Source organism: Pristiophorus japonicus, chromosome 3 (genome assembly GCF_044704955.1).
Source record: "Pristiophorus japonicus isolate sPriJap1 chromosome 3, sPriJap1.hap1, whole genome shotgun sequence".
NCBI classification, from domain to species: Eukaryota; Metazoa; Chordata; class Chondrichthyes; family Pristiophoridae; genus Pristiophorus; species Pristiophorus japonicus.
Window position 1 is genome coordinate 124782661 of NC_091979.1, and position 14489 is coordinate 124797149.

The 14489-nt window shown below is 44.9% G+C and overlaps 1 protein-coding gene across 4 annotated transcripts in view; it reads right to left on the reverse strand.

Annotated features, from left to right (window-relative positions):
• The window catches only part of znf385b (zinc finger protein 385B), a 751134-nt gene that overhangs the window by 354991 nt on the left and 381654 nt on the right, over positions 1–14489 (reverse strand). Inside the window, exon 1 of one of the 4 annotated variants that reach the window (XM_070874805.1) lies at positions 6716–6741. The exons of the other annotated variants lie outside the window; for them this stretch is intronic. The gene's annotated coding sequence lies outside the window, so the exon portion shown is untranslated. Of the gene's footprint in view, positions 1–6715; positions 6742–14489 lie in introns of those variants that run through there. 4 annotated transcript variants of the gene reach the window in all.

Genomic DNA, 14489 nt, shown 5'->3' on the forward strand with positions numbered 1-14489 from the left:
TTTTTTAATTTGAATGATCCATCACTGTCTCCTACCCAAAGCTGGCACAAGTGATGGGGCCGGTGGGCAGAAGAAATTGTGGTGGGATTCCAAGGATGCCAAGAATTTAAAGGGACAGCCCACATGATGATGTTAGTGCTGTGAGGGGGTTACCCACGATTACCATTGCTGGAAGGGAGAGGCATGGTGGGGTTGGGGTACCCCAAGGACTCTGCAGGACCTGGGGAAGCACCTCTTGGCCCACAAGAAAAGGTGATTTACTCCCGCTATGGTTTAGGTTTGGTCTCATGTTGGCCTTTTGATCGCGGCAGTTAAAATTGCATCACAACACTGATGACATAATAATGCTGTGACATCTGACTGTAAAGTAGGTCCACATATAGCTTAGGGTCAATGGGGAGGGCTGGATGTCCTGTGCACGTTATGATGGCAGGGGATGCAACTCCCACCATCTTAAATTGCACCGTTCCGGGGTGAGGGGCTATTATATTCGACCACTTTCTTTAAGTTTCCTGCTTTAATGTTGACAAATTATTTTCTTGCAGATGCAGGAGTCAAGCAAACCCAACTGAATAAAAATTGTCTCCCGGCACCCTTTGTTAGGAAGACCCTCAAACTGACATCCATTCTTTACCCCACTTTCCTGACAACCATCAAGCCAGGAATCATTTATGAGCAGCATACATTAATGGTGTGAACATATATCACTTTGTGTTCCTCAAAAATCACCTTCACTGTTAACCTTGAATACCTTTAGAATGAATGGTTCTAAGATGACTGATTTGCTGGTTCCTATTTATATGCTGAAGTAAAAAATGTAATTTTGCTGAAACTGTTAGCTATTGCAATTTGTACAACATAACTGGGATTTCTTTCTATTCACTGAGCATGTCTCAATATTAGGATCTGTTGTTGTAAACATTGAGTTATGATATAGATGATTATGAGAGTGGGCTCAATTCTCCCCAATGCCGTTGTTTGGCGTAGTTGAAGAGTTACGTCCATTTTTTGGGGGCCCCAACTATGCCAAAAAAAAACTTGCAACTTTCCCCGTTGTAATTTTTGAATTTGGTGGGTGCAGCCTGTCCTTTAGCTTTGGGGGGTGGAACCTAAGGTCTGCGCCGTGGGGGGGGGGGGGGGAAATGACGTTTTCTATGTGACTGGTATGGGCTCGCATGCCCAGTACACCTCCCAGTCTGCATTCCACCATTTTTAAAGAGCCAGTTGCGTGTGAGAACTTTTCTTCTGAGTGGAAAAAAAATCGGAGCTGCAATATGCAATGCGGCTCAAGGCCCAAGAATTTCTCTGAGGACAAAGTGGAGGCCCTGGTCGCCGTAATTGAGGTCAGATGGCACGAGCTGGACACCAGCAAAGGTCAAACAAAAGTTACACCAGAAAAAATGAAGAAACGCTGGAACAAACTTTCACAAGATTACTGTACAATGGTGACCATCCCGAAGTCCGGAGGCCAGTGCAAAAAGTAGCAGCAGAACCATGGTCAAACAGTTGGTGTAAGTAATATTTTCATTTATTCACTGGAATTTCAATTGTAAATGTGACCATCTGTATGTCACACCTAGCAGAAGTACACCCTCTCTCAAAAGTTATATTTTCATCTTTGCAGAGGAAGCTGGCTCATAACAAAAAAAAGAGAACTCGAACAGGAGGAGGCCCAGCAAATCTGCACCCACTGACACCCGTGGAAGAGAGGGTCGCTGCTTTGATGGGTCCTGCCTGGAGAAAAGTAACTACCACTGCACAAGCTGGGCCCACACTCAAGGGAGAGGGCAAGTCCTGTAAATTCCACAGTCTGGCTTTGCTAAATGTTAAGTACTGCGTGGGCCAGTCATGCTTCGGTTCATGGGGAGGTCTCCGTCAGCTACGCTTTCGTTGATGCCCAATGTGCTATCATTGTGGTCCTTCAAATGAGCCTGCTGCCTGCGCTGTGTAAGCCTACTCATGCCACCCTGCCCCTCCTCTGCTGCTAACCATTTGTTTGTTCTGCTATATTTTGCAGAACTTGAGGCCAACCCTGACGAGGCTGAAGCCGATGCAGATGATGATTCAGACGCGGACGAGCCTTAAGAGGAGAACATCTTCCAATCCCACCTTCCAGACCAAGAGCATGGGGGTGAGGAGGAGGTGGAGGTGGTGGGGATGGATGAAGCCCCTACTGTTGTACCCACTCTGGAGGAGGTGCTGGTGCTGCCCATTGAGGTGCCAGCCCCTTTCCTGAGTGGTGCGACATTTCCTGGTTTCACACCGTCCGAGGCTCCGGGTCCCAGTGGGGTGCAGCAAGCCACACCCAGGGCCCCACTGTCCGAGGCTATGGATCCCAGTGGAGTGCAACAAGCCACACCCAGGGCCCCACTGTCCGAGGCTGCGGATCCCAGTGGGGTGCAGCAAGCCACACCCAGGGTGAGGAGGGGAAGGAGAACTCGACAGGATGTAACAGATGTGGTCCAGATGGTGGCAATGAGTAGGGAGAGCATTGACCTTACGCGATCATTCCTGAGCACCATCGGCGGGGTGGGTGATGATGTATCGGGACTGTCGGGAGAAGTAACAACACTCTCGTGAGAAATGGGAAACTATTCGGGCATATTAGGGATGGAATGTCGCAGGTAGTTGAGACGCTATCGGGGCACATGAGGGCGGTATGGACCATTTTCCATACCTTGAGAGCCTATTATCAGCAAGGGCAGACATCGACGATGTGGTTCAACACCACCTCCAGTGCGCCAGCACAGCCTTTGGCCACTTAAGGAAGAGAGTGTTCGAAGATCAGGCCCTCAAATCTGGCACCAAGCTTATGGTCTACAGGGCTGCGTGATAGCCGCCTTCCTGTATGGCTCAGAGACATGGTCCATGTACAGTAGACACCTCAAATCACTGGAGAAATACCACCAGCAAGATCTTGCAAATCCCCTGGGAGGACAGAATCATCAACGTCAGTGTTCTCGATCAGGCCAACATCCCCAGCATCGAAGCACTGACCACACTCGAACAGCTCCGCTGTGTGGACCACAATGTCCGCATGCCCGACACGAGACTCCCAAAGCAAGCGCTCTACTTGGAACTCCTATGCGGCAAGCGAGCCCCAGGTGGGCAGAGGAAACGTTTCAAGGACACCCTCAAAGCCTCTTTGATAAAGTGCAACGTCCCCACCGACACCTGGGAGTCCCTGGCCAAAGACCGCCCTTAGTGGAGGAAGAGCATCCGGGAAGGTGCTGAGCACCTCGAGTCTCCTTGCCGGGAGCATTCAGAAAAGAAGCGCAGGCAGCGGAAGGAGTGTGCGGCAAACCAGACTCCCCACCCACTCTTTCCTCCAACGACTGTGTGTCCCACCTGCGACAGAGACTGTAATTCCCATATTGGACTGTTCAGTCACCTGAGAACTCACTTTTGGAGTGGAAGCAAGTCTTCCTCAATTTTGAGGGACTGCCTACGAATGAATGAATGAAATGAGGGAATGAATGTCAGAGGTAGTTGAAAAGCTGTTGGGGCACATGAGGGAAGGAATGTTGGAGGTTACTGCTGCAATAAGGGAACACGCCCGCGGCGATTGACAGAATCAACACCCTCTCCTACTCCAATCCCCAGACCAACCTCTGAAGAGGCCCAAGCCAGGCCTTGCACATTACCGCCTGCCCGTGCCCACCCCAACAACAAGTGCGCATTACCCGAGATGCTCGAAAGAATAAACTTGGTAAACCCAAGAAACGCTGCGCCACTGCCAGCGGGCAGGGGTGGAGTCACCAAGACCAAGCGCAGCGGGTGGTCTTAGAATAAGGTGGAGTAGAGATGGGTGCAGCCTTTCTTTGTTGCTATTGTTGTTGTTGTTGTGGTCGTTACTGTTGTTCTTATGTTATTGTTATTTTAACTGTCCTCAAATTAAAAGTTTTTTGTAAATGATTGTAAATTTACAAGTTTAAAAGTTTGTAAGTGATCTTAACTGAATAGTTTAAAGTTTGATACAAGTGTTAAAATTTTGAATAAAATATCTATTTTAAATTATAACTGAATCATTTACATTATGTGTTCCATTATTAACACAACTTTTTGAACTAAAGAATAATTTATATTATTTGGTCCATTATTACCACAACACAACATTACGGAACAGGTTCAAACAGTAAACATGGTCTATTTGGAATAGTTGCCGCTGAGTCTTCAGGCAGCAAAGCGTTCACGGATGAGCTGCTGGCACAAGGCTCGAGCAATCTTTAAAGGGGTATGACAGCCCGCCCTCCTCCGCTGTCATGCTCCAGGTTCAGGTCTTTGCATGGCTTCCTCGTCCTCGTCATCTGCATCTTCCTTCTCATCATCAGCCACTCTCACCTCAGGTGGGTCTTCTACTACCATCTACTGTTGCCTCATGATGGCTAAGTTGTGCAGCATGCAGCAGAAAACAGTGAACTGACTGACAATCTCAAGGGAGTATTGCAAGTAGCCTCCAGAATGGTCTAGGCATCGGAGACGCTGCTCAAGATACCAATGGTCCTCTCTATGATGCTGCGCGTCGCAACGTGCGACATGCTGTATTCCCGGTCAGCTTCCGTCCGGGTTACGCGTAGGGCCGTCATGAGCCAGGTGGTGAGACCGTACCCTTGTCCCCCAGCAGGCAGCTCTGCCCTTCTGGCTGCTGCTGAAACATGGCAGAAATAGCGCTCTCATGTAGGATGAAAGCATCATGGGTGCTCCCAGGGTATCTCGCATCAACTGCCATGATGCGATGCATATCGTCACAGACGAGCTGTATGTTCATGGAGTGGAAGCCTTTTCTGTTCCTGTACATCTTGGAATCATCCAGAGGTGATGTGGGTACAATCAATGCCTGTACCTTGGGGAAGCCAGTAATCCTGGAGAAGTCCACAGCCGTGTCACACATTGCCAGGGCAGTCACGGGGAACTTTATGTAATCATTCCTCTGGGCATACAGAGCAGCAGTCACCTGCCGTATGCAGATATGTGCTGCATGTTGAGAAATGACGCACACATTCCCAGTTGTGGTCTGGAATGATGCAGATGCATAAAATGAAAGTGTAGCTGTAATCTTCACTTGAACTGACAAAGCAGTCCTCCTGGCGCTTCTAGGTTGCAGGTCTGCTTTTATTAACTCACAGATCTCGGTTACAACTTCTTTGCGGAAACGCTGCCTTCTCACACAGTCTGCATCACTCAGGTGCAGGTATGAATGCCTGTCTCAATATACCCAATGTGGGTAAGGCCTCCTGCTCATCATCCTATGTGCGCTGAAGTTCCTTCGGTGATGTTGTCCAATCAATCTTCTCCTCCGCAACACCATCATGCAGAAGGTTTGCACGAGGTATGGCATTGTCAATATTGTCCCCATAATTAAATTGTAGCTTTGCAACAACCTCAAAACACAAGGACAAAGCACTCACACCTCTTCTTCTTCCTCTCTCTCCAAGGTGGACGCTCAAGTGTGGACCACACCCTGATCTGCGCATGCACAATGGGCTTGTTTACAACGGGCAGCTAGGCATTTGGGGCCAGAAAGTGTAATGCAATTCTTGAATTTTTGATTTTTTTTCCAAAGTATCACACAACCACCGGCAGAATTGCTCCCTCGCCCGGACACAGGAGCTCAGCTTCTACCAGCCCCCCCACCACCACACCCGCCCCACTCCCCCTTCCCCACGGGCTTCTTTTGAAGCTGAGCCCCAAGGTCCTGTGTCTGGGCGAGGGAGATATCCTGCCAGCCGGTGCTCCGACCCTCTAGCCCGGTGAGGAGAGGAGAATTGGTGGGGTGGTACTTCGAAAAAAATCAAAAATTCAAGAATTGCATTACACTTTCAATTTCTCCCTTTTGACTTTCAAAAAATTAAGATTTCTGTTGCATATTCTCTGCCTTCCTCATTCCCCCCAAAACTTCAGCTAAAAACAATGGCGTCTTTTGGCGCCGATTTTGTAATGTGTGCTGATTTTTGTTAAATGCCCAGAAGGTTTTTTAGGAATGGTCACATCCGCCGTCGTAGAAAAAAATCTAAGTTGGCCAAACTTGCTTAAATGTCAAAAACTGGCGCAGACATCAGGATACGTCCCCTTTAACGCAAAAAAAGCGTAGCCTAAACAAATCGTACCTGAGTGAATTACACTGGTGCAGAAACTTGAGAAACTGGAGATTTTTATTTACTCCAAAAAAAATGGTGCACACCAAAAAAACAGCGCAGATATTTGGGGAAAATTGAGCCCATAGTAACTTACTTTCTTTCAGAAACTGATTTCGCCAGAAACAATCCTATTGTTGTTTCAATTTTATGGTTTCCATGGAGACCAAAGAACAGACAGCAGAGCTCTGATGCAGCGCAGTATGAAAGATAAATTAATCTGATGCAAGAAATTCTTTCCAACAATTTGATGTCAAAATTCAGTTGAAATAATTAATTGTAATACAAGCCTTTAGGGAAGTTTGTGCATTTGATTTATGTGCCGTTCAAGTGAAAAGAAATTGAAATTACAGTGCAATACAACTTTCAATCTGTATAATCTGATAACATTATTTGTTTAATTTACTATTAAACACAAACAATATTACAAAGCAAAAATTACATTTAAATCAACATTTTTAAAATGTTGGAAATACTCAGCAGGTCAGGCAGCATCTGTGGATAGAGAAACAGAGTTAATGGGGCCGAAATTCAGGTGCACAGAAAGCTGCAACACCTATGAGTTTTTAGCTGTTACTCACCGCTGGAACTCTTGGTGCGATGAGTAGATCCATTTTCAGGATTTTGAATTTTTTTCAAACTCCTGCAGGAAATGGATCATAATGGGTTGCGGGCCTTAGACTCAAAGCCAGACTAACTGGCTGAAAATGGGTGGGTGGGGCCGTCCGCTGCTGTCAATCAACGTGGTGACGTCACAGCGTGTGTGTGTCATCACGCTTTCTCCCCTCCATTCAAGTGGAGAGATTCGAACATTTTTTTTTAACTTTGGTCACTGGGCCACCAGAAAAGGTTTTGGTCGGGCCAGCGGCCCGGCACCCAAGAGTGGGTGCCAGGTTGCCCGTTGGCGGCTGTAATATATTCACAGAGCACAGCACACACTAACGGCAAGCAGCTCTGTCGGAAGCCTCCAGAACATGCCTGGTTCTGTTGATTATTAACTATGCACTTGCAGTACACAATACGTCCACATCTACAGTGTGGAGCTACAAACATTACAAGCTCACAGATATTACACTTCTCCCTCCTTAATGAAGAAGTTATTATATCATACATAACTTGTATGTTTATACATAACACAGGATATAGACTTATTTTTTTCCATATTTACAAATTTAACTTAATCACTTGTTTTGTGTTTCGAAGGGGATATCTTTGCTCTCGAACAGAACATTCCAAACATGGTGTCGAATCTAAACTCATTCGAGATTCATCCTGAGGAACGTTTTCCTCCACGGAATTTCCTTGATTTTCATTTGAACTCACTCTAACTTCAGGCTCTTTATTTTCCTGACTCAGACTCAGACTTACATTCTGATTTTCTCTTGGATTTGTTTCCAGTACACTGGATGTAGGATTTGCTACTGGTACATCAAAACTATCTGATGAGTCAGAAATAATTGAATCATTCCCACCTTCAACTCCTTCCATGTCTATAGGTAAAATGTGATCAATATGAACAAACCTAACCTGTCCATTATCAAACATCTTTACCAAATATGTGTGAGGACCACATATCTTCACCACTCTTCCCAGTAACCACTTTAACCATTTATGGTGATGGTTCTTCACTCTCACCTTTTGGTTTAATTTCACACTTCTCTCTTTTACTCTACCTCTATCATGATTCTCTTTCTGTCTTAATTGTGTCTTTTCTACGGACTGTGCCAAATTTGGTTTTAACAACAAGAATCTGGTTCGTGGCTGTCGTTTGAGATACAACTCTGCTGGTGTTCTACCAGTAATTGTATGAGGAATATTACGATATGTAATCAAAAAATTAGCCAATTTGTTATCCAATAACAACTGTCGTTTCTTTGGAATTGAATCTAACATTTGTTTTATGAGAACATGTTTTACAATTTGTACAGTGCGCTCTGCTGCACCATTCGAAGCAGGGTGGTACGGTGGAACCTTAGTATGTTTCACACCAATTTTGCTCGTGAACTGTGCAAATTCTTCGGAACTAAATTGTGGTCCATTATCCGAAACAATTTCTTCTGGGAGGCCAAATGAAGAAAATAAAATGTCTAATATTTTACTTTTTATTTTCCACATTGGAAACACCTCAACCCACTTCGAATGGCTATCAATCACAATGAACAATTGTTGTCCTTCTAACTCAGCAAAATCAATATGTAGCCTTTGCCACACCCTGGGAGGCCATTTCCATGGCTGTAATGGTACTGATGGTGGTTGCTTGCTTACCGATTGACATGTCGTACACTGACTCACGATGTACTCTATATCTTTATCAAGACCTGGCCACCATAAATAACTCCATGCAAAACTCTTAGTCAATCACATTCCCAGGTGCTGGTCATGGAGGTCTCCTAATAATTTGGACCTAAATTTATTTGGTATAACCACTCTTGCACCCCACATGATACAATCTTTATCGACTGATAATTCATTCCTACGAATGAAGAATGGATGAATATCGTTGTCTGATACCTGTTTGGCCATTCATTTGCGATATAATCATACACTTTTGACATCACTGAGTCACGTTTGGTTGCTCTACCAATCTCTTCAGCTGTAACTGGCAGTTCATCAATGTATGAAAAATAAAACACTTCTTCCCTATCCGGTGTAACTTGTGATGGGAAAGGCAATCTAGACATTGCATCAGCATTACACTGATCAGCTGATCAATATCATATGTATATGCTGACAAAATCAAAGCATCTCTGCATTCAGGCTGCAGCTAATGTTGGAACTGGGGACTTTGGATGGAGGATTGCTGTTCAGGGCTTATGGTGCATAACAAAGGTTATCTTACGATCGTACAAGTATTTGTGAAACTTATTGACCCCACAAATTAATAAGAACATAAGAACATAAGAATTAGGAACAGGAATAGGCCATCTAGCCCCTTGAGCCTGCTCCGCCATTCAACAAGATCATGGCTGATCTGGCCGTGGACTCAGCTCCACTTACCCGCCCGCTCCCCGTAACCCTTAATTCCCTTATTGGTTAAAAATCTATCTATCTGTGATTTGAATACATTCAATGAGCTAGCCTCAACTGCTTCCTTGGGCAGAGAATTCCACAGATTCACAATCCTCTGGGAGAAGAAAATCCTTCTCAACTCGGTTTTAAATTGGCTCACCCATATTTTGAGGCTGTGCCCCCTAGTTCTAGTCTCCTCAACCAGTGGAAACAACCTCTCTGCCTCTATCTTGTCTATCCTTTTCATTATTTTGAATGTTTCTATAAGATCACCCCTCATCCTTCTGAACTCCAACGAGTAAAGACCCAGTCTACTCAATCTATCATCATAAGGTAACCCCCTCATCTCCGGAATCAGCCGAATGAATCGTCTCTGTACCCACTCCAAAGCTAGTATATCCTTCCTTAAGTAAGGTGACCAAAAGAGAGAGGGAGGGAGAGAGGAGTTAGAGAGAGAGGAAGGACACAAAAAATCTGTAAAGAACATAGACAGGCTAAGTGAGTGGGCAAAAATTTGGCAGATCGAGTATAATGTTGGAAAGTGTGAGGTCATGCACTTTGGCAGAAAAAAAATCAAAGAGCAAGTTATTATTTAAATGAAGAATGATTGCAAAGTGCTGCAGTTCAGCGGGACCTGAGGGTACTTGTGCATGAAACACAAAAGGTTAGTATGCAGGTACAGCAAGTGATCAGAAAGGCCAATGGAATCTTGGCCTTTATTGCAAAGGGGATGGAGTATAAATGCAGGGCAGTCTTGCTCCAGTTGTACAGGGTATTGGTGAGGCCACACCTGGAATACTGCGTGTAGTTTTGGTTTCCATATTTACAAAAGGATTATACTTGCTTTGGAGGCAGTTCAGAGAAGGTTCACTAGGTTGAATCTGGAGATGAGGGGGTTCACTTATGAGGAAAGGTTGAGTAGGTTGGAATTCAGAAGAATGAGAGGTGATCTTATCGAAACGTATAAGATTATGAGCGGGCTTGACAAGGTAGAATGCAGAGTGGATGTTTCCACTGATAGGGGAGACTAGAACTAGAGGGCATGATCTTAGAATAAGGGGCCGCCCATTTAAAACTAAGATGAAGGGGAATTTCTTCTCTGAGGGTTGTAAATTTGTGTAATTTGCTGCCTCAGAGAGCTGTGGAAACTGGGACATTGAAGAAATTTAAGACAGAAATAGACAGTTTCTTAAACGATAAGGGGTTATGGAGAGCGGGCAGGGAAGTGGACCCGAGTCCATGATCAGATCAGTCATGATCGTATTAAATGGCGGAGCAGGCTCGAGAGGCAGTACGGCCTACTCCTGCTCCTATTTGTTATGTTCTTATGAAGGAGGTGGAGAAAGGGAGGAAGGAAGGATGTGGAGGGAAGGAGAAAGAAGGTGGAGAGAGGAGGGTGGGATGGGAGGGATGGGAGAAAGGAGTGTGGCAAGAGAGGGGAAGGGAGGAGGAATGAGGGGAAGAGAAGGGAGCATGGAGAGATGTCATGAGGTAGTGGAGGAGCAAGGGATGAGAGGGGAAAGAAAGGAGGGGCAGAAGGAGAGGGAGCTGGGAAAAAGAGGATGAGGAAATTGGCTGCTATTAACTAAGTGATGGTTGATATGGGGGTTTGGGGAGTGCGTTTGGGAGATGTGCTTAGTTGAGTTATGTGGACTCTGATCCTCAATACAATGGTCAGTGTGGAATGGGGGTGTTGTTTGACTGTGGGGGACTGAGTTCCAATCACACATGTAAGGAAGAGGGAGGGGTTGTGTCCAAACACCTAAGCCCCAATTTTCATCCCCCGCGTCTACAAGAATGAGGTTAAAAATGTTGTATCAAGCTATTCAACCGATCGTCACTGGTTTCACGCCACGCACCATTTTAACAGCCGCATTCTGACCAGCCCACAAGGTCCAGTCAAAAAAAATCAGCATTTCTGTGCAGAGGGAAGGTGAAGGTCTTTGGTTAAAGCCAGTAAATTATGCTCAGGCTGGCTTAAGAGAGAATAGGTCCAGCATTGAACAGATATTTATGCTACGACAACTAACAGCCAAACCACACGCACTAAAGAGCCACATTGGGACTAAAATTCCAGCCTCATCAGGTCTGTACGAAGTGCGCATGGACCCGACGAGGCCTTGCAAAAGCCGGTTTTCAGGGCGCGATGCGCATGCGCCAAAATCCAGCTTTTCCGATCTGTGAAGACTTTTCTTGACAGATCCTCCGCATCCCCGGGAGGACATTCGCGTGGGAGAGATGGGCTATTTGCCCAACTCATGCCCAGCGAATGTCCTTCAAACTCTTACGCCTGGTAAAAGCAGGCACATAGCCTACTTTTACCAGTGTAAGAGTTTTAAAACATATAAAAATGTAATTTAAATTCATATTTTTATAGTAAAAACCCTGTCCATTAAAGTACGTTTATTTTAAACCCTATTAAACCACATTAAAAAAAATTCCAAAAAATATTTTTTCTAAAACATTTAATTAACTTTAATTTCAATTAATTTTAAATATGTGAGGTGCTTTTTTAATTTATTATGCTGTGTTTCTTGTTTTAGAGGTTTATTCTCATTGATAATAATGGGAATTCAGAGAAACTGAGTTCCCATTATTATCAATGAGAATACCGCGGAGTGATTGGTGGTCCAGGCCCATGTGACTCCAGCTTTTTCATGCACACAGGGAAGTCTTCTCCTCATATACTGTGCATGGAGTGAAGGTCTCTGACCGGAATCGAAGGTACCTCCAGGACCACCAGGTACTTCTGTAAAAAAATTTCGGGTCGGAGGCATTTGTCCGAAGGAAGCCTCCGACCAGAATTTTAGGCCCGATGTTGTCTATATTGATTTGAGAAAAGTTTTTGACTCACTGAATCGAGAGCGCCTATGGCTCCTGTTCCAATCTCTAGGTATCCCAAACAAAATTACACTAATCATAGAACTTATGCAGCTGGGCCCATATTGACAGAATGCTATCTGAGCTTTTCGAGTTCAATACGCCAGGGCTGTGTTCTTGTCTCAACCTTATTCTTGCCAGGTTTTGACAACATCATGAAGTCAAGAACAGAAAAAGTATTTTTGGGACCAGTTTAGGCAATGAGTATATGTATCCAGATCTGGACTCTGTCGACAACATAGTGGCCTTAGCCAAAACTGTGGACACCACCACTGAAGTCCTACAAATCTTTGAACAAGTGGCATTTAGCCTTGGTCTTTAGGTCAGCTGGAACAAGACAAATATGAAATCGCGAGGATGGAATATAATTCCAGCTATTTTCATAGTAGATAACAATCCACCCAAGACAGTGGAATCAATTACACAATTCACATAGGCACTTGCAAACTCCGTAATGAATTCTTTATCCCATACACGGAGATCAAATCTAAGCTGCAATCTCAAAGTATGGTTCTACAACGCATTAGTAATATTCATATTGAAATATGGCTCAGAATGTGGGTACACTCCAAAGTAATAAATAGGCAAATCAATAGATTCAATTCTAGATCGCTTCACACCCTACTAATGGTTAAGCCTCAGGACAAAATTTAAAATGGCATTGTACATAATCTGACTAATCAACCACTGCTGTCTGATTTGTGGATGGTTATAACTGATCAGGTGCCACTCTGACTCTGACCCTGCCAGAGCATTCACCATCATACCACCACCAGCATGGAAGAAGCCACTAGGCAGACTAAAACCAGATGGATTGACAACATAAAAGTGCTCAATAGCATGCGCCTTACCCCTTACCACCGATGATACTGCACAAGTGACCCATAATGGTTGAAAGAAACTGGTAGTGACAACCTCATCTTATGGATAAGGCCTGAGGTGCCCATGATAATGGGGGGGATTGGTAGGAATGGAGGATAAATGTAAGTTTTTGGTCCTATGCCTGCTTTTTGTGCAGAGTAAAGGGGGGAGGGAGGAATGCAGATGCATTTCTGGTCCAATTGTGGCCTTTCTCTTCAATGGTGGGAGGGATTGATTGTGAGTTTGCGGTCTGATCCAGTGGAGTTGGGGGAAGAGAGGACGAGATGGGTTGGGGGATGACTGAGTCTGCTGTATTAACCAGGATTTACTACTCAATGGGATGGGGATAGGGAGATAGTGGAGTCTTCAATTACCCTAATGAATTACTGGTCAGTATGCGGAGGGGAGGGAGGGGGGAACGGGGGGGAAAGGGGTTGATTTTGCTTTGAGTTCCAGGAATTATTGCTCAGTGAGGGGCGGGAATATAGGTTTGCTCTTAGCCCCAGGATTTACTGCTCATTGTGGGGATGAAGGTGGAATTTAAGTATTTTAAATGTTTTCTCTCTCCAGGAAATTGCATGAGCTGGAAGGGATTGGGTTAATCGTGTACCTGGCTGCACCAGATCTAGATGGCCTTAGTGGTCTTTTCCAGTCTTTTTCTACGTTTGTATTAGGTGCCAGAGGTCACAGAACCTACACTCTCACAGTCAGCAGGTGCTGGGGAAGATTATCATTCAAATACAAGGAACTTCATCAGGGAATTAAACTGGTTGCACTCTCTTCCAAATTCCCCGTGTAGATTTGTTGTCTATATTAATGTTAGTATGTGGTGGGAAACAGGCAGGATGGTGGTAGCAGCAGTGATGATTGCTGTTCACAGGACCAGTGTATTACAAAGAGGACCAATGTAGGGCATATTTTAGGCAAAAGTCCTGTCAATGATTGATTCACCAGTCTTCCTGGCTTCACATCATTCGCGACCATTCCTTTGCCCAAGGCTGCAGGATGACCCTCCTAGCCCTCTGGCTGAAAGGTTTTCCCTTTCTGTAATACAAAATTATGCAGGATGCAGAAGACACTGACCATTTCCAGAATATTCTCACAGCTGTACAGCGGTATCCATCTGATCTGTCCAGGCAGTGGAATGGATTTGAAATGCCTACTGTATGCTCCACCATAATTCAGTTGGTGGCTTGAGCCTCACTGGACTTCTTTTTGGCCTTTGTTAGGCGATTCATCACTGGTTTTAATAACCAGGGTAATTATTATCTTCTAGCAGCCAGCTGTCCAGTCTGTCTTCTGCATGAAATAGTGCTGGCACAGTGGACCTACCACAAAATAAAAACACCTTGGCTGCTGCCGACGCAGCACGTATTCACCTGCATTATTCGATTTCTGTGATCTGACACCATCTGTATGTTGATGCAATGAAAGTCCTTCCTATTCATACATGCGGTAGAGTTGTTGGTAGGAGCCTTGATAGTTACATGCATGCAGTGAAGTCCTGCCTTTTAGGAAGCCAGTCATCTGGTAAAAATGCTTTTGCTTCCTTTCCATGAGAATATTAACAAAGTGTTTCTGCTGACAAACAGAGCTTCTGTCAGC